Below are 24,085 nucleotides of genomic sequence, written 5' to 3' on the forward strand. Positions count from 1 at the left end.
GTAACCATTAAAGTGGCACATTGCTGCAGTTAGGCATGTACTCTTATTTATTCTAGCTCTAAAAGCCCTATAAGCCAGAAGACCTATTTAACTTTATTACAGTATATTGTCTTTAGACACTACAATAATCCTACATTCAGAACTACACTGCAATTCAGTAATGTAACTTATAACATAATTTTGTTCATTCCACCATATGCAATAACACTTGTTCTATAGTTACTAACAAATGAAATGTCCCCAAAGCAAGTAATTCACTTTCACTTTGTTTAAAATAATATTACAAATACACTCAACTATTTGAATTGCAAACAGTTTAAAATGGGTTTTCTGACAGAGCCCCAGTCATAAACCGTAAACAAGAATGCTCTTATCCAAAAGTATAGCAATATATTGCATTGTTACGCATAATTGTAATTCTTGGAACTCTTTCACCCTCTGTCATTAAAGATGTAGTTTAATTAGGCCCTCTGCATTGTTCAAATCACATAATGAGCAAAACGGTCCTTAAGAATTCATGTGGTAATGTGGACATTGCTAACATTCTGAGCGCATCTATACATTATTAACCATTCTCTGTGCTAATCAAATGTCTGTTCAACTAATTCAGTGGTAAATCTTAGAACATCTTCAGAGTGGGTGCTTTCTATTATGCAACCATGATGTTTTGGTAGCAAATAAACTGAAATGCAGCAACTTCTTGGGAAAATACATTCTACTATTCTTTTATTATACCAGCAGCACAGAGAATTTAGGGAATTAGAAATCAGATCCATTTGTGCCTACAGTCTATTCCAACACAGCAGTTCATTATTACAGGAGGATCCATTAACACCAGTATCCTGCTTTGACAGTCCCAACAAAATGTGTTAAAACACAAATATGTAGTGAAATGGAGACTTAAGTAAGAAGCATAGAAAGTTATTATATATGTACTTGGTACTGATTACATTTAAGCATTCTCAGTCCTGTATACACCTGCTTAAACACACACTCCCACGTTCATACACAAAAAAACAAGCATATACACTTTAATGCACATACATGCACACACTCACAAGCAAGCACATACACAGATGAGCACACAGAAATGCAAGCATGCACATACATTCACACATCACAAACAGGCATATACAGAGATGAGCCCACAAAAGCACACACGTGCATGTGCACACACACACACACACACACACACACACACACACACGCACACACACACACACACACGCGCACACACACACACACACACACACACACACACACACACACACACACACACACACACACACACACACCTCTGTAGTTCAGAAATAACATAAAGAAAGAAACACCATCCCTGTCATGGCAATAATGCTATGAAGTATGAATATCAGAACCTATATGAACATAGGACTCATGACGTCAGTAACAGACCCCCCCAAGCATTGGTTGGCATAACTTAGCAATTATTTTTATGTTTTTACCTGGAAGCAGAGGAGGAGCTAGGGGAAGAAGTAAAATGTTCTTCATGTCTGGTCGTTGACGTCGCACAACTGCTCTTTGACTCGAGTCTGACTGCTGCTGCCTGGTGCTCTGTTGCACACTGAAGTTTGTCTGACTCTGAAATGAAAAGGTTATGGCCTGCTTTGGGATGGGGTAGCCTTCCAACTGTCACTGAGTTGACTTTAACATTGCACTTCACTTCTAATTTAAAAAAAAATAAATACTGCTGGGTCTGTTGCTGTTTTGCGGTCTGACTCCCTCCGCTGTAGCCTGTGTGTAGTCCAGTCCCCAAGTTCCAATCCCAAACCGACCCTTTCTAAACTAACTCCAAGTCTCTAACTGCCTAATTTGAAAAGAAGCGCTCTGCAAGTCTGCACGCACTTGCCTTTAGCTTAACTGCTGCTGCACCATAGTCCAAGATGTATGCCTACTGCAACACGTTGCTGTTACCCAAACATAAATGTACAGTCAATGAATGAGCCAGTCACACCCCTCGAGCCCCTCAGCCGAATTCTAACAGGCTGGCAGGCTGCTTACGATACTGATGTCATTGTGCATGTGATGACATCAGCGGAAAATTGCCGAGGAAAGAAAAAATTTAAAAAAGGCCGGGGAAAAATCAGGAATAAAAGGGGGCCAATCAGAAATTCATGGCACCCCATTATTTGGACCTCAAAATTGGTAAATGCTGAGGAATTCAGCATGGTTGAGAGGTATGGAGGGACTCACTTGTGACTGGCCTCTTAGTAGAGGTGGAAACCTCAGTTCAACTTCCTGGGTCATGTCTGTGAGCCAGTTGGCTAGCCACTAGGTGATATATGGGTTTGTACTTAACCTTTTAAGTTTGTCAAAAATGCCCAAATGGGCTATTGTGTCAAATGCCTTGGCCTGGTCAAGGTAGGCAGTGTGAACCATTTTGCCCTCTTCGATTGCTTTGGTGACCTTCTCAAAGAAGTCCACCAGATTGAGTAGGCATGACCTGCCCTTGACGGAACCATACTGGGTTGGGTCCTCTGTCTGGAAGTTTACTATATCATTATTGATCATTTCCATGATAATTCTTTCCATGGCTTTGCATATAAGAATAGTGACACTTATGGGTCTGTATTTGCCAGGGTCTGTAGATGGCCCACCTTTGTGCAGTGGGTTAACTGTTGCTGTTTTCCATTCATGAGGAATGAGGCCTGTTTGAAGGCTACAATTAAATAGCAATTCCAGAGACCCTGATAGGTCATGTTGCATGCTAGTTAGAAGGCATCCTGGGATATTGTCTGGGTTCATTGATGCAGCGTTCTTGGCCTTAGAGACAGCATTAAGGACCTGTTCCCTAGTGATAGAAGGGGGAGTTATATTTGATGGTATTTCCTGAGGGAAGGTTGAGGGGGAGAGAGGAGTAAAGTTGGAGCTGAATTTGTCAGCCAGTAGGTTTGCTATATCCTCTGGCTTAGTATCGGTGGCTCCATTTACAGTGAGCTCTGCACACAATTGTGTATTGCTTTTTGAGGATGTGGACATAGCTAAAGAATGCTTTGTGGTTGTCCTTGGCATGGGAGGCCAAAGTTACCTGACATTTGGCTTTGGTAGACTTTATTTGTCCTCTGAGATGTTTGTTTAGTTTGATGAGAGTGCTTTTATCCTGCCGGGTGCTGCACCTCCTAATTTTTGCCATGATTTTCTTTCTCCTGTTATACAGCCTATTGATTTTGTGCTTCCACCAGGGTGGCTTGTTTTTTGAGTTAGCTCTCTACTTCTTCCAGGTGGGTACAGCTGCCTCTATGCACTTATTAACATGCTTGTATAGGGTTTCTGTGAACAGTTCTGCATAGGCAGCAGTGTTCTCAGGGTATATGGGGGCTTGACATTTTGTTAGGTTATCACTTAATAGCAGGAAGTTAGCCTTAGAGTAGTTCCTAAATATTCCAGGGTATGGTGGGGGTCCAGGTTTTATTTTTACTTCAAAGGAGACCATTTTGTGGTCTGACCTCACTAGGGAAGGCATTACAGCAGGAGGTGTGCAGAACTCTCCCATATTAATGAAGACTAGATGAAGTATGGTTGCACCTCTTGTTAGTGTATTGACAGTCTGGTCCAGGCAGTTTATGTTCACAAAATCCAGGAATCTCTATGCCTGTATGTTTGGTGTCATTTAGGATTCTCAGTTAATAATGGGATAATTAAAGTCCTCCATCAATATGGTATTGGGATAGATGGCGAGTGTTTCCAATAAATTTAAATACATGGTAACATTTTTCTGGGTCATAGAGGGGGCCCTATAGCTTGCACGGAAGTGGAATGTAATTTTGCCTATGGTGTTTTGAACATGGAGTAGCTGAAGTGCATTGTCCTGTTTGACCAGCCTTGCAGTATATTTATTTTTTATATAAATAGAGACACCTCCACCATTAGTCCCTGCTTGTGTAGTATCTGGTCTAAATGTGTGGAAGACATTATAGCCTTGCACTGTTGATATGCTCTCTGCAGCTTTAAACCATTTCGCAGTGACTGCACAGACATCACCATTCTCTAGTGTGAAGAGAGCATCTATGGAGTGGAGTTTTTTGTTTAGACTTTTTAACCAGTAATACCTTTATATTTTTTTGGTTTTGATTTGCCATGTCGGAAGTACTTTCAGTTTGGCATTGCCTAAAAAAGGCATTATGAGGGTAGACACTGCTTTAGCTAATATTTGAAAGACTAGCAGGGAGAGGTGCAGACCATGGCTGGCAAAACAGTATGGTCTGTTGACCATCTCCTTCCATGCTAATAAATATTGCACCCCCTTAGAATGACTTTAGAAACTAAACCAATTATTAAAGTCTGTTATCTTTTGTTCATATTATGGCACCATCTTTGGAGAAGGTAAAATGCTGCTCAATGCTAGGCTCATACCAGCTTGGGACCCATATTCTGAGAGCCCCATGATGTCTCTCTTTATATAATCCAGGGAAGTACATCTCAGGTCATTTACATCCACATGGACTATGAGTCATACTGGTACTTGTGGTCCAATGACCTGAGTGTGTGAGTAATGTGGCAGATGCTAGCCCCTGACTTTCTCCTTACTCAATCTGGTGTGGGGGACATCAGTGTGTCTCACGATGGAGTCTGCCATGACCAGAATGTTGGATTGTGTGGTGGCTTGCCTTATGGGCATAGAATAAGAAGCTCCATGAGATGTAGCTGTATGTGTTGATGTGGGTGTTGTTTTGACAGACTGTATTTGGGGCTGATGAGGGTATTTGTTAAGTGTATTCATCTAAGAGGTCTTTGGGGTTTAGGAATGTTACATTTAAGTGCCTCAGCATATGTGGGTCTATATGTCTGCTTTGAATTGTGTGTAATGGGTGGAGTGCATGTACTACTGACAACTTTATTGACATTAGGAGTACTTTTATGTGAAAGCTTTTCCTCCAGTGACATTGCGTAAATACATTTTTCACATACCATATCAGTTTGTTTGAAAATTAACTGATTGTTAGTAAACATGAGGAAATTTTTACGTTACCTCAGGATGTCCATATCCACCAAGTTGGCAATGGAGAGAGTGGGAAAGTTCATATCCATGGCAACAGACCCTGTTTTATTGATTAGACAGAGCGAGAATATAAAACAATGTTAAGAATATCTGGTTTGCAACTCTGGGGACACTGCTTTTCACTGCAGACTAGTTGTCCTGTGTGCAACTAGGTATTGGTAACATTTCAGTCATGCTGTTACAGGAAGATGTCACTCAAGATGTTTGTGTCTATACAGGGCACTACCAAACACGTGAGAAGAAACTGATAAGCATGTCTGAGTTAATTCTGAATCATTTCAGTCCTTACTGCACAAAAAGAAATCCTGCAAGCCTTCTTCCAGCTTTTTCCCAGTTAGGGGTCGCCACAGCGGATCTCCTGTCTGCTCATGATTGGCAGTTGCCAGCCCAGTGCCTAACCTTCCACAGAAGGCACACACATGCAGACTCTGCACAGAAGGCACCCCAGATGAGGATTGAACTGGAGAACCTCTTGCTGTGAGGCAGCAATGTTAACCGCTGCACCACCACAGCCACCCAGCCTACACTTTGAATATGACGCTTGATTCATATTCATTATACTTTTCAAAATCCATTTCATGCTTGCATAAGGATAGACATTACATTATAGATACATTTTACTTTATAATGTCTGTCTAGTTCAGAAATGCAAAACAAAAATGTTCCTTTTCCCACAACATTACAAAACACAATGATATTCTAAAAGCAAAGGTACCATAACAGAAGAATGTTGTTAACCAGGGTTGTGTTATATGAAAGTAAGACACACAGAATTGTTGATTTCGTAGATCTATGGCTGATCTAGGGTTAAAGTTGAGTCTTAGTCATAGTTAATAAAGTACTGTGTCCCGTCTCAAATACAAAGAATGAGGTGAAATTAGATAAAGAAATACAGGCAGATAAAAAGTATGTGAGTGATGTAGAGTATAGAACTCAATTGGATGTGGTTATCTGTATCGGAAAGTGGTACAAAGTAAAATTTTGACGTAAAAATAGTTAAGAAACAGAATGAATGTGCTCTGTAAAACAGTGCAGGAAAGGTACATGACCAATATGATCTTAACATAATATTTTCTGAAAAACAAAAATATAAAAGTATAGTAAAAACACTGCAGCTTAAATTAAAAACACATTTGACAGAACAAGTGACAACAAGTAGCCTCACAAAATCCTTCAGAAATATTGCAGTTTCAACACAGAATAAAGAGATGAAAGTTCAAAATGAAAGATAATAGTAGCACAATGGCTACATTGTCTTATAGTGAACTAAGAAAACTGTAAAATGTTTAATGTCCCGCCAGTCTGAAACAGAAGTTGAACAGCCTGATATGCTACAAACTCAGCTGTGCAATAAAATGCAAATATTTTGAAAGAGCTACATGAAATAAGGAGCATTCTAAGCATACCTCTCAACCTCGTAGAACAAGAGATCTGAACAAAGCCCAGAATAATGGAAATAATGGAGGGCAAAGGCCCCAAAATAGGGACAGATTTTAAATATTGCACTTGTAAACTTAGAAAGTTATTAGAATAATAGGGTTTGTGTCTGCATGCTTTTTTAAAGGATATAAAGTCTGCAATAGGAATATATATCGTTATTTAGTGACTTCAGTCTTCAATGACTTTCCAGAAAACCACAGATTTTATGAGGAACAGACCAACATATGAGGCAAAAATCTGGACATTCTGCAAAAATCTGGACAGTTGAGAGGTATGTATAAGACAACATTCCTTAAAAGACAAATTTTGTAGGGAATGGAGAAAAATACTTAGCAATACAGATGCAGCATCCATAAAGTTCTAGCCAGGATGGCAGTATTACTTCAGAAGGTATAATATAAAGAAAGGTCAAAGATCACCCTAGTAATATGTGCATGAACTGGAATGCTTTTGTTAAAAGTAGTGCAAAGCACATTATATATAGAAACTTTTTTTTCACATGTTTTAGTTTATACCACAGATGACTAAAACATATGAAGAATCTTCTGAAATATTTTCAGGTTGGAGAATTTTTGATTTGAACCAGAAGGATTAGCTTTGTATCATTAACATGTGAGAATCCAGAAGAAGGCAGCCTAGATATGCTGATGGATAGTAGGTAGATGGATGACAGATTAAGGTAGCCATGGCACTTTTGCTCTGAATGAAGCAGCCTAGCTTAAATTGGTTAGCCATCTCTGCTGGGAGTCAGCAGGTCAAAAAAGTTACTCACAACCCTTGCTCAGAGCTGGTAAGGGGGTTGGATCCTCAAGTCTTGTGGCCTAAATCTGAAATGCAATATATATATAAGAACTTGTCCTCAAGAAGGAGTTAAAACAAAAAATATGTATAAGCATTACTAGAAAATTAGGCTATCATCTCCTACAAAATCACCCACATTAATCATTGTCTTAAGCAGAGACATTGCACATAACCCTGACCTTCATATCATAGCAAAACAAGTTATGATTTATATCCTACTAAACAAATCAAAAAGCAAAGTTTAAAAATGCAACACATAAACAGAAGAAATATATGCAACAAAGTAACAGATCTACATTGCTGGAAAGATCATGACAAAGCAGACATACTTGACCTAGGGGAAACGTGGCTCAAACCTACTATTACTAATAGCTAAATCCTTCTGCCAAGGTATAGTTTGACAAGGGAAGCCTGTCTATTTAAATGAGCAGATTGAGTGACTATAATGTACTCTGACAATATCCAAGTGGCTTAGCACCATCTACAAATCCTTCAGTTTGACCAAAATATCCCTCATAACCATTCAATTAAACAAACACACAGTTTTGTATTTTCTACCAAATATACTCCTTTCATCTCCAGAATACTTAGTATGAGCACTCTATGGCTTCATATAACCAGAAAGCCTGCAAGCAATACTATTAGGCATTGTGGGTGTTATTAGAGAAATAAGAGACCACTAAGGGCACTTGTAAGGCCAGATGATGAAGGTGAAAGGCCTTACTATTCCTATAGACATACTGTGATCCTTTCATCCTTCTGTAAACTTTTTGAAAAATGTATACATAAACAGATCCTTCAGCACTTAATTGTAAATACCCTACTACCGTCTTTAGTTCTATGATAATGTCTACCCTGGGAGGCACTTTTGTGCTTAGATAATGGGATATCTGTTAAATGGTTTTATATTTTTATTATTATATAATTTTTGATGTAAAATAATTCTTCCTTCTAATATTCAAACTTCCTGTAGCATATGCAATTGTTGTTTGAGAAAGCATTTTACATCCTAAATGTAATTTATGAGTATTTAATACACACACACACACATATATATATATATATATATATATATATATATATACACACACACACACACACACACACACACACACACACACACACACACACACACACACACACACACACACACACACACACAATTATTGCTACTTTCTTGACTGGATATACTTCAGATGTCTCATTGTGATCAAATGAATGAAAAAATTCATTGAGTGCAAGGCACTTCCAATGCCCAATGCCTCTCATCTGCTAATTTTGCTCTATACTTTGAAAGTGTCTGATTTTCTTTTAAATAATGGAAGATTCTAGTCAATAAAGCCAGAGGAAATAGTTTTATACTTCATATTATTCAGAAAATGCATGCCAATCACCCACCTCTTGTTCTATTTACTTATTAAGTGAATTAGGGTTATATTTAACAATTATCCGATTCTAGATCTTTCTCCCTAATTATTATTATTGACTTTATCCAAAATTCTTGAGTAAAGAAGTTGAGACGTCTCCACACACCCACTCTCTCTCTTTCTCTTGCTCACTTTCTCTCTCTCTCGCACTGTCATACACACATAGATAATTGCATTATTTTCTATTTACTTTTTGCACGCTTGCTAAATGCAGCTTTGTAAGCTGTGCTTAGTGACAGGTAAGTATAATGGCAAATTATTGGAACTCTTGCTGTTGCCGTTACTTTTGCAAGATATTTCCACTAAATAGCATAGCTGCATTGCATTTAGTTTCTCAGTTAGTTCATTGATATGCAGTTTGACCAGGCATTTATCCAATATATATATATATATATATATATATATATATATATATATAATGGAGATGTCAACACAGACCAGCCAAATGCACTACGATAAATTAACACTAATAGAAATCATTCATTGACTTACTTGTCTCGCATCCACTAATTTAACAAGTTACTAGAGTAGCTGATGCAGCAGGCATAAAAAGTACTCTAGACTGGATATTAACAAGTAACCATTCCATTAATATTGATGTAGGAGTACTAGCATGCTCCATAAGTGATCATAACCCTACATATGCAATTCAGAAACATACAGATTTGTAAATCAATAACGTATAGCTCACTTCAATTCAAAACACTTTAAAGAAACCATAGTTTGCTGTCTATTAAAAATGTGACTACACCCTCACTTAACTTAATCAAGTATTTTTTTATTATTATTATCATCTTTAATTAACATTCTTGCATTATCCTGCATCCTTAAATCTCGTAATCTTTAGCACCTGAACACAGGAAAAGATTAAACTCTGTACCTACACCATGGTTAAATGGAGATAAAAAACAACAAATGTCTCTTAAAGACAAAGTTTGGAAAAATGGTAAAAGGCTCAAACATTTACAAAACTACAACAATAATAAAACACTCAGATATAATATAAAATTAAAGATACACAGAGACAAAAAAAAAAAAAAAAACATGTCTTCAAAGTGCAGTCTTCAAACAAAAGAAATCCAACACAGTTTTGGAATTGCATTAATAATTTAACAAAACCAAATAGACAAGCCAAACAAAACTCAATTCCAGAAGCAACTCTGTACAATATAGCATGTACTATGAAATCTAATTTTATAAAATTAGTGGCCTTACTATATGTTCAAAAGTAAGCAAAGTCCCACAATGATCAGTAAGCAATACAAATGTTTCCTTTGACCTCCAAACTTTCCCAATACATCATATAAACATTTTAATAATCAAAACAGAACCTCCTTCATTAGCACCTGAAGCTATTGCATCAAACACCATGGCAGTGAAGCTATTGCACCTAACCTAGCAATATGTATAAGTAGATCAATAACTAAAATATATATACCTGCAGTGTGGAACAAAAATCAGACCTCAGAACACACTGAAGGTGTCACTGCCGGTATATTATTCAACTCTAGACATATTGTGGTCCTACTATACTTCTTAAAACTTCTTGAAAATATACACATAAAACATCCTTCTGCACTTAATTACAAACGATTTACTATCTTCAGCTCAGTGGGGATTCTGGCTAGGATGCAGTGTAGAGACAGTACCACCCACCATTTTAAACATAATAAATCAACAAATGAAGCAGGGTCACAAAGTGGCTTCTCTTTACTCAGTATTAACAAAAGCATTTGATACTGTATCACATTCATTTCTTCTAACAGAATTATCTAGTCTAGATACAAGTAAAGGCACATTATTCTGGTTTAACAGCTATGTACAAGAAAGTGCACAGTGTGGATACTGGAATCCTCGTGTCTACCTATTACAGTAGGTTTTCCACAGAGAACTATATTTAGTTACCTTTTATTTGACATAGTTATTAATGGTGTGTACAACAAGTAACTAGTGTATCAGTAGTTTAATATACACGTCACTTATCTTCTCAGCAAAAGCCTTAACTCAGTTTTAAAACACTACCCAACAAGCTGTCCATAACATTGAAATATAAACTGTAGAATCAAATTTATTAATAAATGCCAATAAAACAAAACTAATATTATACAACTGGGAACTGTGAAAATACATCACACACTAATTTTAAAACAAGCCTGCAAATGTATACTCTAATGGACTAATTTCCCCCACAAAATTACTGGTTATAATCATAACTGAAAATCACTCCCTGGGCACTAAAACAACCAGGATTATGTTTACTGTTCCAATCTCCAAGACTCTATTTGGGTGAAAAGTTTTTCATAGCTGAGCAAGGATGCTATGGAATATGATACCTCAAGTGTAAGGAGGGCAGATACACTGGGATCCTTTAAAATTAGTGTTACAAATGGTTTGGAAAGACAGAAAATGATCCACTGTTAATTGGCTATAAACTCCTCAAATGTCTTTGGATTATTGCTATTATACAATGATATTATTTAAGAAAATAAAATTACTTTTCTTAAATAATGGCATTGTATAATGCCTCTTTGCTGCCCTTCCACAGCTGTCTGGTATCCTGTGGCATTTCTGATGTACTGCGCATGCGTATGCTTATGCAGTAAATCAGAGCTGTGGGCAGAAGCAACGGAGAAAGCAAGATCTCCGTTGCTTTTTACAAACTGTCTTGCTATGTTAAAGGAGTTAAACATAGCGAGACAGCTTTAAAAAAAGCAACGGAGAATCTCTGTTGCTTTTTTTAAAGCTGTCTTGCTATGTTAAACCCATTTAACATAGCGAGACACCTTTAAAAAAAGCAATGGAGAAAGGAAGGTCTCAGTTACTTTTTTTAAAGCTGCCTCACTATGTTAAACGAGTTTAACATAGCGAGACAGTGTGTAAAAAGCAACAGAGATCTTGCGCTCTCCGTTGCTGTAAAAAAGAGTTATACTAATGGAAAAAGACCGGGCGACCAAACCTTTTTCCATTACTATAACTCTGATTTACAGCGTGCACACTGACCAATCAGCGTGCACGTTTTGGAATATTAATGGGGTGGTCATTGTATAATAGGCTTTCAAACAGCACATAGAATATATTTTATCCAATGCATACAGAACACTTTGAATGCTGTATAAATCAAAACAATTCCTAATACAACAGGCAGTGTTAGCAACTGGCAGAGTTCTGCTACTTTTAGGCTTATTATAAGCTTCTTCGGTATTAACCAGCATCCAAAAAATGAAAACAAACTTCCAGTAAGATAGCTAAACATGACCTGAGAGTACCAAAAAAGTCTATCACTGCAAAAAATAAACTGGCTAAAACTATATAATATTTTGTCATCTCAAAATAATATACAGTGTATTGCAAAACCAAACATGTCCCACACATTAAAAAATATAATTGAAAGATACAAACCACCTAGACAGCAGAAATAAATTAACCAAAATTAGCCAGTGATAACCAAATCTAATAATCTATTTTGGATACTCCCTCTCCCCTTAATCTACACCTAAAGTATAAAACTCCATTCCAGTACATATACAATGTAAATCAAATAATAAAACATTTCAAAATGAGATAATTTCTAATATAATTTCCTCATGGAACTGAGTATGTGTTAAATTACTTAATAATCCATAGGAATCAGATCTTCTTCTAAGTAACTTATACTAACTAATTTTAGAAACACTTTCTACAATTATTATGTATGGATTTCAATGTTACATTTCACTCTATCTCTTCTTTGTCCATTTCCTGTTCTGTCTTATCAACATATGCAGCAATATGTATAAAACTTCAAATTAATTAACTCAGTCTAAGAATACACTAACACCCTCTGCCATTTAAGTTGCATTTCATTTTAAAGATCATATGCAAACTCCCATTCGTGTGTGGTGGACCTTTGCACACTTGTGTGGATTAATCTGCTACTTGCAGTTGCACAACAGTGCTGCTGTTACATTTGAAACCTAGGTATTATGAAAAAAAGACATTTATTTTCCAGATTTGCTGAGCAATGTAACTGCTGAGTAAGCACATTGTCTGCACAGCAGTTAGTATTGTGATATCAATGAGTGTAGGGGGGAGTTAATAAGAGAGTCTAGAGCTAAAGAAACACACACACACACACACACACACAGATATATATATATATATATATATATATATATATATATATATATATATATATATATTCATTAGCAGTTGTTTAAATCATGGCTGGGGAAAAGGGTGAGCATTCTTACATAAAAAAAACTGTCTTCTCCACAACAATGTTCAAACTCTCAGTCACAAGTACAGATGTTGCAATACGTCATAGTACTGTAATTGTCTGCATTCACTGGCTCTTCCCTCCTCTCCAATAGAGGGAGGTAGGACATCATGACTAGACGGAGAATCAAGCCTCTGGGCCTAGACAGGGAAGATGTCATGGGCCTTTACTACAGAAGTTAGTAGAAGCAGGAGTCCACTCTGACCATAACAAGTAGAAATACAGGTGCAGGTTAGTAAAGGACTTTAGGAGCAGGTTGATACAACAACTGACTGTGAACGTCATTTATAAAGAAAGATATGAGAACAGCCCAGGAGAAGTCTGTAGCCAAGGACTGAAATATAGAGATAAAACTTGAAGGACTGAAGTTTTCTGTTTTTTTACTGTTTCTAAGTTGAAATGTGTGTGTGTATGTGTGTGTGTGTGTGTGTGTGTGTGTGTGTGTGTGTGTGTGTGTGTGTGTGTGTGTGTGTGTGTGTGTGTGTGAGACAGACAGAGAGAGAGAGGGGTGCTCTTTTTAAACATTCAAAAGAGCATCATAGAACCTTTATTTGCATTCATAGATACAAATAAAATACTTCAGGCTCAAAAACTATTATTCAGTGTCAAGACACGGGATAATAAATACAGGACTTTCTTTACACTGGTTTTAACTGAACAGATATAAAGTGGATGGCATTACACTTATACTGGATGACAAGCACCTGATTAGTTGAATAAAGTCAGGGACCTATGGTAATTGTTTTTTAAAATTCAGTCTGATAAACAGATACAAATGTTTTGGTTTTTGGTTAAATGAATGTTATGAAATGTTGTCTATCTTTGGAACAGTAATTAAAAAAAATGCTGGATAAAAATGTAATTCTTTAGACATGATTCAAATGAAATACAGACATAATTGATGGCATTATATGTATATTAGATGGCATGAATCTGATTGTTGCAATAGGGTCATGTGACTTTTTTGAATTTGGTATAAGAAAGCATCTGAATTATTTTTATAATAACATACAATACACTGATAAACACTGATGAAGCTTGTATTTGCTTGAAACAAGGTATGCAGTTGTTCTCTGGAAAATAAAAGGATCGCTGTTTTCGACTGGTCATTGTTTTTTTTTTATTTTTGGCTTTTTGTTATTCATGTGTGTGTATAAATATCTGAAAAACACACTTGAGGCAGATATATGAAACTAACACAAATTTATTTGAAGGTTGAAAAAAAAATATAGCATACTTGGCTTTTCGTGGTTCTAAAAATGTTTACATTATTTGCATTGCCTTTTATATAAGCCTCAGTGTCCACAGAGGGAACACTTTTACACCAACTGACTATTGGAAGGACAGAGCAGTGCATTAAATATTAGCTAGGGCTTAAAACAGCAATGCTCTCTCACTTTCTTAAAATGGCTATGACAGCAATTTGCATTTATAGTATATATACAGTTGAGCAACATTAGTCCACATATTACTTCTCCCCACCTAAGAAGAAGACTCATACTTTTAATCATATATTTTGATGGTGTACAACCATTGCATTATTCATTCAATACTCATTTATGAGAAATATATTCATTACAAAACATTAGCAATGCATTTACTAGACAGTCATTTAACTGTCGTAACTCCTCTGTCACAATTTTGAAATTGACTAGCTAGATGAATCTGATGACCAGACCATGTTGTGCAACTTCCACTCAGACTACTACTGGAAAGTGCTACAGGTACAGAATAAGGGGGGTGCTGCACTCTTAAATGTGTCATCCTTCAGATGAGACATTAAACTGAGGTCCCATCTGCTTTCGATGGTGGTAGCTCAGGTGGATGTAAAAGACTTCATAGCACCTATTGAAAATGCACATATTTACAGGCAGATACATACACACTTCTATTTTTTGTATTATTTATTATTTTTGTTATAACATCCTCATTGTCATTCTTCCATAATTTACCCCCCTGCTCATTTTTCCATAATCATAATCTAATTTTTTGCAATATATTTCTCATTAGACAAAATTTCTTTCATTCTTTCATTCCAAATAACCGATAATTTTTTATCTACCCTTGTCACATATTCTTTTTTTTTCTTATTCTTGTCTATATTGTGTCATTAATATTCTGAAAACAATTCTTTACACATCTTTTTCCTGAGTTTCACCACTATTTACATTAAAAAAAAGACACTGTGCCATCTCTTCCTCCTCACAAAATAAACACACTCTTTCAACTTTCTTTTTATATGGTATATTTTGTTTACCGATAATATATTTAGTAACAGTCTCTATAGGAAATCCTGACACTACTATTTTGGTACACCACTTTTTCTACATTGTAATGCCTTTAATCACTTCTGGTAAAATTTCCCATGGATTTACATAATAATATTGTTTCATTACATTTCTTGTATCACATATACCAAATCATTCTATCTTTCTCTATATCACCAATTTTTACTTTCCATGTTAGTATTTTTTCTTAATTTTTAATTTCTCAGTTTACCTATTCTTTTTCTCTTTTTCTTATTCTCATCATCTCCCAGATCTTTCTGTACTTGTATTTAAACATTCTCTTCTTTTATCCACTTTAATATTCTATACAGGTTTAATGAAGCAAAATAAACAACTAGATTTAATGACCCCAATACCCATTCATCTTCACTAATATACAACATACTGCTTTTCTCTGGGTTTAATCTTGAACCCCATATGAAAGAAAATACCAGTTGTACAATTTCTTTATCATATTTTTCTGGGATCATATGGATATTTGGAATATATGCTATTTTCCTATTAATATAGAATTCACCAGATAATCTTTGTTCTTGAATGCTAGCCTATATGCCCTCTACAGAAGATATATTTATTTGATTTAGTTTTTCAGACCCTCTCATTGCATCATAACTACATATTTCTCCCCAAATTTTATTCCTAGCAAAGGCACTTCATTTAGTGAAAAATGTACGTCCCCCCAAGTTTCACCACATCAGCCAAACCCTTACTTTTATTATTATTCCAGGTCATTTCCATTTTCTTTAAACATCCATTCAGACAAATCAGCACTTCTCCCATCCATATTTTGTTCTTAGTAACTACAACTATATTATCTGCATATGCTATAATTACTCAAATCACCACCTCCAGCTGCTTCACATATCTGGCATCTTTAATTATATAAGCTACTTCACTCACTATCACATTTATTATTAATGCAAACAATATGCCACTCATGGGGCATTGTTTTCTTATACCACACGTCATGCATATTTCTTTAATCAGCTATCTATTCACTAACACTGTCACTCTATTATTTTGATATACTGACATATGCACTCTTCTAATTCCATTACTTGTTCCATATTTCTGCATAACATCCCACAAAGCATCATGTCCTTCTGTATCAAATACCTTTCTAATATCATGTCTAGTTATAATATAACCACAATTTCTCTTACAATCAATAACAATTATTGACAACCCTTCCCTATTATACCATATATGCTTTCTTCCATAATATCCCTCATCCTTCCTTCCTTCCATTCTCCTCTGTATTATTCTCATAAAAAAATACAATCTTTGTTATTAAATACGATGGGCCTCCAATGTTTTCATTTAATTCTTCTCATCTTTCTTCCATATAAATTTAAATATCCTACTACACAACTCTTCATAAATAAACCCTTCATTCAATAATTCATGTAGTACATTTACAACATAATTTTTTTGCCATTTCATTAATTTCTCGTAAATTCCATACCCTATACCATCTGGGCCTGACACTGAATCAACACTTGAACTTTCCAAAGTACTTCATCCTATTTACTAATAGTAGTCCTTTTTCAAAATTTTCGTTAACATATTCTGGAATTTCTTTTTTTTACTTTTCATTCTCTTATCTTCCTTCTTTTAACTCTTTTATCCATTTCCACATGCTGTACTAAAATTCTCATAATTGACTTTTGCATTCTTTTACATTTTGTTTTACATTTTGCATTTCCCTCATTATACTAATATCATGCTTTACTAATTTACCAAATGCCTCCTGCCTTTTCCCTTGTAAACAATAATTACATTTTTCTCAAGTTCCTTTAGATATGTCTCTTTCTATATCATAATACTTTCTCTTGTATTATTCTCTAAATTCTCTAATATGTTACTATACAGTTTCCCATACTTAATCAAATCAAAACCACTTACTTAACAATATCTTCCTTTCTTACGTCATCCTGCCATAAAAAAAACACCTTGTTTTCAAATTCAGTCTACCAATCAGACCAGTTTTTATAGAAGTCCTTCATGGTTATATAATCCTTTCATAACTGTAATACTTACCACTCTCCAAGTTCATCCCATAATTTCTTATTCTTTTATTCCCTTTCCTTTTTTAATATACCCCTTTCTTCCATCACTTTCATCCATATTGCTAAATTTAAGGAAAAGCCTGTCACAACTGTATCACCATCTGCTATCCCCCAAGCCTTCTGAAAATACAAAATAATCAGTTTTCAATCCAAATGCCCTCTTCTATAAGTCCATTGACTTTTGTTTGACACAGCTAACCTACCATGTATCATCACTTCCTGTATTTTTTACAACTTTCCTTTATTTTTACATTTTCCCCATAATCACAAAGTCCCCTGCAATTATAATGTTCATGTTAACTACCACATAGTCAAATATTTGCTGAAATAGATTCTGTCTTTCTTTGCTATTTATATATACATATAAATCTATAATTCTATAAACATGTTTTCTCCATCTCACACCCATAACACTTAACCTTCCAATCCTTACCAATGTATCATCTAGTATTTCACTGCATTTTTTTAAACAAGGCAGCCACTCCAGAGCAACGTTTGCTTCCTAAGTTCCATAACGTCTTTTCAACCCACAGTTTTTCTGTTTACAGTCTGTCTTCACTTGTCAGGAATCTTACATCCTCTAACAGAATAACATCAACATCACATTTAGCACACCATTCCAGTATCCCTATCATTCTTACAGTGTTAATAATGCTGTTCATATTTACTGAAAGTACTCTAAAATTGTTGCTTTTCCTTTTTTTAAAGTTTGGGGGAAATTTTTTAAAAATTTAATTTTCTTATGTTAACTCATTCCCCAATTGAATATTTATCTGAAAATAATCATTGATCCCCAGAATCAGATTTTTCACTGCTTAGAACTTCAAAAAATTATTAGTATATATCCCTTTTCCTTATCTCTCTTCTTGCATGCACTATCTCTCTTTCCTCATTTTTCTCTTCTGTATTTTTTTCTTCTACATTTTCTTCTTCACCTAGTTCACCGCCTAACCCAGCTTCTTCTTGTCATTCCACATGTTTGTTTTCTTCCCATTTGCCTTCCTTTCCATTATTTACTGTTTACTCCTGACAATTCATCCAGAAGTGTCCCTTTTTTTACAAAGCCCTACATTCAAGCACACACCTTCTTTATGCATGCCCTTTCTCCTCACACTGGTTACACTATACCTTGTCACATTAATTAATTAAATGAGAAAAATGAGAAAAGTCTCCACAAAAGAAACAGGATTTAGGCTCGCCAGCATATCTTAATGTCCCTCTATGACTAGCCATAAAAATACTACCTGGCAAGGGACTCACAATTTTATTTTATATTTCAAAACAGCTTCTAAACTCCTCACTTCATTCCATAAATTTCTCCAATTTCCACTTTCAAAATATCAACAGTTTCACACTAACCTTAAATGCATTTTTTACATCATCTTCTTCTTTTTCATCAGATCTAATCTAAACTGCAAAGTAACAACTTTTTAACATTTAATTTACTACCTGAAAACAAATAAGTGTTCCATGGATGCATGTCCTTCACAGTTCCAGAAATTTCATCATCAGTTCCAAATGTAAAGTCACAAAAAAACTATCCCAATATGTAAAAAAGACCACATTTTTTACCTTTAAAACCCAGAATGATTATCAAATTATCCCATGCATAGTATCTGTCTGTTAGTGTCAGTTTTTGTTCTTATTCTCACAGTTGGTCTTCTTTGCTTTTTAAAAACAGTTTTACTTATAGATTGTTGTTGCTCTCTTTTTTGCCTGCTGTCACTGCTGCATGTGTTTCAGTTGCTGCATTATCTGTGGCACACAAAACCAGACATCTTCTCAGTTTGTTGTTACTTTCCTTTTTAACTTTCTGTCACTGCTTCACTGCTGCATAAGTTTTAAGTGCTGCATTGTCTTCTGTCACATCACCTGGTTCCTTTTCCATATAACTCTTATTCAAGTGCTGAGGATGGTACTCTGCCGTCTCACCCCATGAAACAGCAGAATTGTCACCTGGATCATCCTGCTGAATTATTTTTAACAGAACATTATCTGCAAGCCCTCCTGATGTCAGTTCTGTTATCTGCACCACTTCAACAGATTTGTTTACTTCCTTCTCCATGGAGACAGCTAAATGCTGCTCATCTGTAACATCCACCAGACACAAATCTTTGTTTACATTCTGAAGCTCCATATCAAACAATTATTTCTCCAAATTCTCAGTTTCCACCTCCAAACTCTCCATAGCTTTTCTCTCCTCCTCCATGTTGCTGCTGCTTTCCCTATGCCTCTGGCACTATTTAGCATCTCAAAAGAGTGTGGGGAGTTCCACATAGCCCTGGCCAAATTTATGCTAGTAACAGAAATTCTACCTCAGGTTTCCACTGAAAAGAAGCTATTATCCTAATTGAAATAACCCAGTAAACAAAGAATAAATTAAATAAAATAAATAAAAAATGGATAAATTGCCTGTGGAAAGAAAACTCTGAGAGACACATTATCAAAACATGCATAAGAACTTTTACAGTTATTAGATAAGATGGAGACCGCTAGATCAATATTTTTGGCTGGGCAACACATAGTTTGTCACTACAAATAGTTAAACATCCTCATTTGTCCCAAATTTTCAGCTATGGTAGATTGGTTGTAGGTTCTGATCTCTAACTTTCACAATATTATCAACAGTTTCACACTGACCCTGCATCAAAATGGTTCAATATGTTTTCCAGAATACCACTTTCAGGTTGACACTCATCAGGAACTGTGTCAGGTATTTTATTGTACTATGGTACCCTCCCTTGTTTGCACCATGTAGGATTGTGTTTCTGAAGTTTTTTGCAGCATTATATTTTTTCTATCCCTCTAACATTAAGCAGGCAGCTTGACCAGGATGTAGGGTAAGTAGTAGGTATGAAAGATGCTGACCATAAAATACTGTATGGAGCTTTGGCTTTTTAGTTGTTCATTTGATTATTTAATTGGAATAATGTTTGGTATTAAGTCTGGCTCTCAGTCCATTTATGTTTATCTTGCATAAATGTTTGTATCTCTGTGATGATTTATGCACAACCCAGATTTGGCACTTGGACATTAGGTTGATAATGTCTTGATTGATACTTGCCCACCGCATTATCATTTTAGCTCTTTCAAAGCAATTGGTGAGACCCTGATGCCTTTCATGAATTTTATGTAGCACTTCTGCTGTTTGAGGTGAGAGTGCAGCTGTTATGCCTTGATATAGTAACCCATCTAATACAGATAATTGAGGTTTGAATGATTCCTATATAATGAACTGTTTGGATGCTGTCCAACAATCTGGTCATCTGTTTCACACATGTTAAATTTTGTTGTTTGTCTTTAGGCTTTTCCCGGTTAGGGGTCGCCACAGCAGAACTCCGGTCTGCTAATGATTGGCAGTAGATTTTAATGTACGCCGAGGTGCCAACTCGACATCCAACCTTCAACGAAGGCACGCCCATTTACGCATGTCTTTCGAACGCCCATCCAACCACGAGGAGGACATGCAGACTCCACACAGAAGGCACTCCCTGCACTCCAGCCGAGAATTGAATGGGAGAACATCTTGCTGTGAGGCAACAACGCTACCGCTGCACCACCGCGGCTTCAAGACTGTCAAGACTATTAACTACGAAAACCATAGACAAACCTAAACAACCGAAAATTTCAAGCTGATATTTAATGTGTTTACACATGTTAAATATCAGCTTGAAATTTTGGGTTATTTAGGTTTGTCTACGGTTTTCGTAGTTAATAGTCTTGACAGTCTTGAAATTACTAGGCTTTGCCCATAAGCAGCAACTTCATCTCCAGTGCTGGATAATGGTTAGTCATATAGTGGATTTCTGGACAGCTCATCTGCAACAAGTTGTTTGGCAGGTATGTGTTTCTTTGGCATTGAACCCTCTCAGTCTCATTAACTGTCTTTAGCATCTATGTGACACATTGTCCAAGTGATGCAAGTTATTTAGCAGTACTAGTAGTTTGTGATCAGTCAAAAGTTGGAAACTCTTGAGGCTTAATGAATATCTGGAGAACGTTTCACATGTCCACACATATGCTAGGCACCATGTCTCAGTTTGAGAGTACCTCTGTTAAGCAGCGGTCTGCATTCTAAAAAAAATTAGCAGTTGGATATATTACTTGCCCATCTGTTTGGAGTAATGCAGCACCTGGTCCATAGATACTGTCACCAGAACCCACTATTGTTTGTTTAGTGACAACATATCACTTTAAGACTAGAATGTATTTTTACTTTGTTGAATGCTTGGTCTTGAACATGACCCCTTGTCCATGGTATACTTCTTTAACAAAAATGTCAATGGATGAAGAATTGTGGGCAATCAGTTTTAAATGTGCCCAGATACTTAATGTTATCTAGGGCTTGTCTCAACTCAGCCAGACATCTTGGATTTGACAGTTCTGCTATGGCTCTGACTTTGTTTGTACGTAGTCAATCCCACTAGTGATTATGTACTGTCCAAAGCTTTGTATTAAGAAAGCAACATTTATCTTGGTTCAGCTTTAAAACGGAAATTTTGATGGTTTACCACACAACTTCTAACCTTGCATCATGTGTATGTTTGTCTAACCCAAACAGTAGAATGCCATACATAACAACAACAAAAATAACAACAACAAAAACAACAGCAACACTGTCTAGACCCTTAAGTAAATCAGTCATTTTACAGTGGAAGGTTTCAGATGCTGAGGTTATACCAAATGTCATCCTCTTAAAACAGATACTTCTCCCATGTGACTAATAAAGGTAGGCAGTCTCTGGCTTTCTTTATCTAGCATTACTTGCTAAAACCCACTGGAAGCGTTTAGTATGGAAAACACTTTAGGATTTACCAGCCTTAGTGCTATGTTGTCTACCTAGGCAAGACAAACCTTTTTCTCACAGCTACATCACTGAACTTTTTTTTAAAACAGCATGTATTCACACTCAACCATTATTTTTAATAACTGGGATGACTGGAACACAATGTTCCGTTGGTTCAGTAACACTTTCAATTATTTCAGGGATTAGCATTCTGCTAAATTCTGATTCTACTTTGGACAACAAAGGGAATGGTACCCCCTTTGGAGTTGTTAAGACATATGAAACAGCATTTGACTTTAACTTGATTGGCTCATAATCAAGTAGGCCAACTTCATCAAACACATCTAGATAGAATTCAGTAATTTTGACAATTAACTCCATCTCACATGGCACAGCATTGCTGAGCAGATTATGTAAAGATCATCAGAGAACTTGTCAATAGATTGACAGCAGTTTTGGCAGCTAACATTTCGGCAAAAATATGTTGCTGAAAGCCCTTTTGCTTATGCTCTAAAATAGTTTTCCCAACTGCTGTCTGACTTCTGAGTAGGTATATTTAAGTCTGTATGTGTGTGTGTGTGTGTGTGTGTGTGTGTGTGTGTGTGTGTGTGTGTGTGTGTGTGTGTGTGTGTGTGTGTGTGTGTGTGTGTGTGTGTGTGTGTGTGTGTGGAGGGGGGGGGGGTGCGGTGACCCACACATGGGGATGCAGGACATCACCCCCCTGCAAAAAAGATTTACTCTGAGTTTCACTGAAAGTGCTTTTGGTGAAACATTTTCAGAGTTTTTGCTGTTGGAGAAAAGGATCTCAGTCCATCTGATTAATGCATCATATGGTGAGGTTCTAAAGATTAACTTGCCTAAACCTCAAAGATCTCCAAAACACAACGCACGCACAAAGCACACGCAGCATATTAAGTGTACATCCTCACACAGCATAAGCAATGCCAAAGTCACAGATGCTGAGCCCATAAGGAAGGCATCGACCCAACCAAACATTCTTGTTATAGGTGATTCCATGTAAGACATACAGGTGTGGCTTTTACCAGGCTGAGCATCTGTCAGATCATGCAAACACTCAAGGCCTTGAACAACAAGTTCCAGTATCACTCTGTCATAGTTCAAGCCTATGTCAATGACTTGAGGTGTATCTGCTTGGACTATATAAAAAGACATGACGAAGCTCTCAGAGTATATGTCCAAGGCAGGTATGAACCTAGCATTGAACAGCATTCTTCCTTCTGCATGGATGATGGAGCAATATGAACAAAAAATAATTGAATTCAATAATTGGCTTAGGTTTTGGTGTCTTTCAAAGGGGGTCCAATATTTGTCAGCCTGGGTGGTTATGATCGACAGACTATGCTGCCTCACAAGGGATGGTTTGCATCTGCCCCCTCTAGGTTTTTATTTATTGGCAAAGATGTTGTCCACCCCTTAATGCCTTTTTTAAATAATGCCAACCTGATAAACCAACGACCATAATGAAACAAGGAAAGGAAAATATGAAGGTGTTACTGATCAATGCTAGGAGTCTAAACAGACTCCACTCTCTACCAGCCATTCTCACCCCGGAGGACATTGACGTTTGTGTAATGACTGAGATATGGTTTAAAATAGCAATGGCTGTGCAGGGCTATAACTCTTTCCATACGGTTAGACCTGTTACTGCATAAGAGGGGAAAAAAGTAACGCCTTCCATATGGTTAGACCAGCTACTGCATAGGAGAGGAAAAAAGGAAGAGGTGTTTCAATCTATATCCAGAAGAGACTCACAGCAAGGCTGGTAAAGCAGCTTGATGCACTGGAGCTTTTCATGTCATTAGAAAGGTCCCACACCATATATTAGTTAGCTATAAAAGTCCATCTATGACAAAGAAAGCCACAACATGTATCTACAGGAACTAGAATTACTCAGTATTAAACCCAATATCATTTTCCTAGGTGATCTAAACTATCCAACCATACAGTGGAAAACCTACACCACCACTAGTGCGCAACCACA

Source organism: Protopterus annectens, chromosome 10.part0, assembly GCF_019279795.1.
Source record: "Protopterus annectens isolate FY-2018-M chromosome 10.part0, PAN1.0, whole genome shotgun sequence".
Classification (NCBI taxonomy): Eukaryota; Metazoa; Chordata; order Ceratodontiformes; family Protopteridae; genus Protopterus; species Protopterus annectens.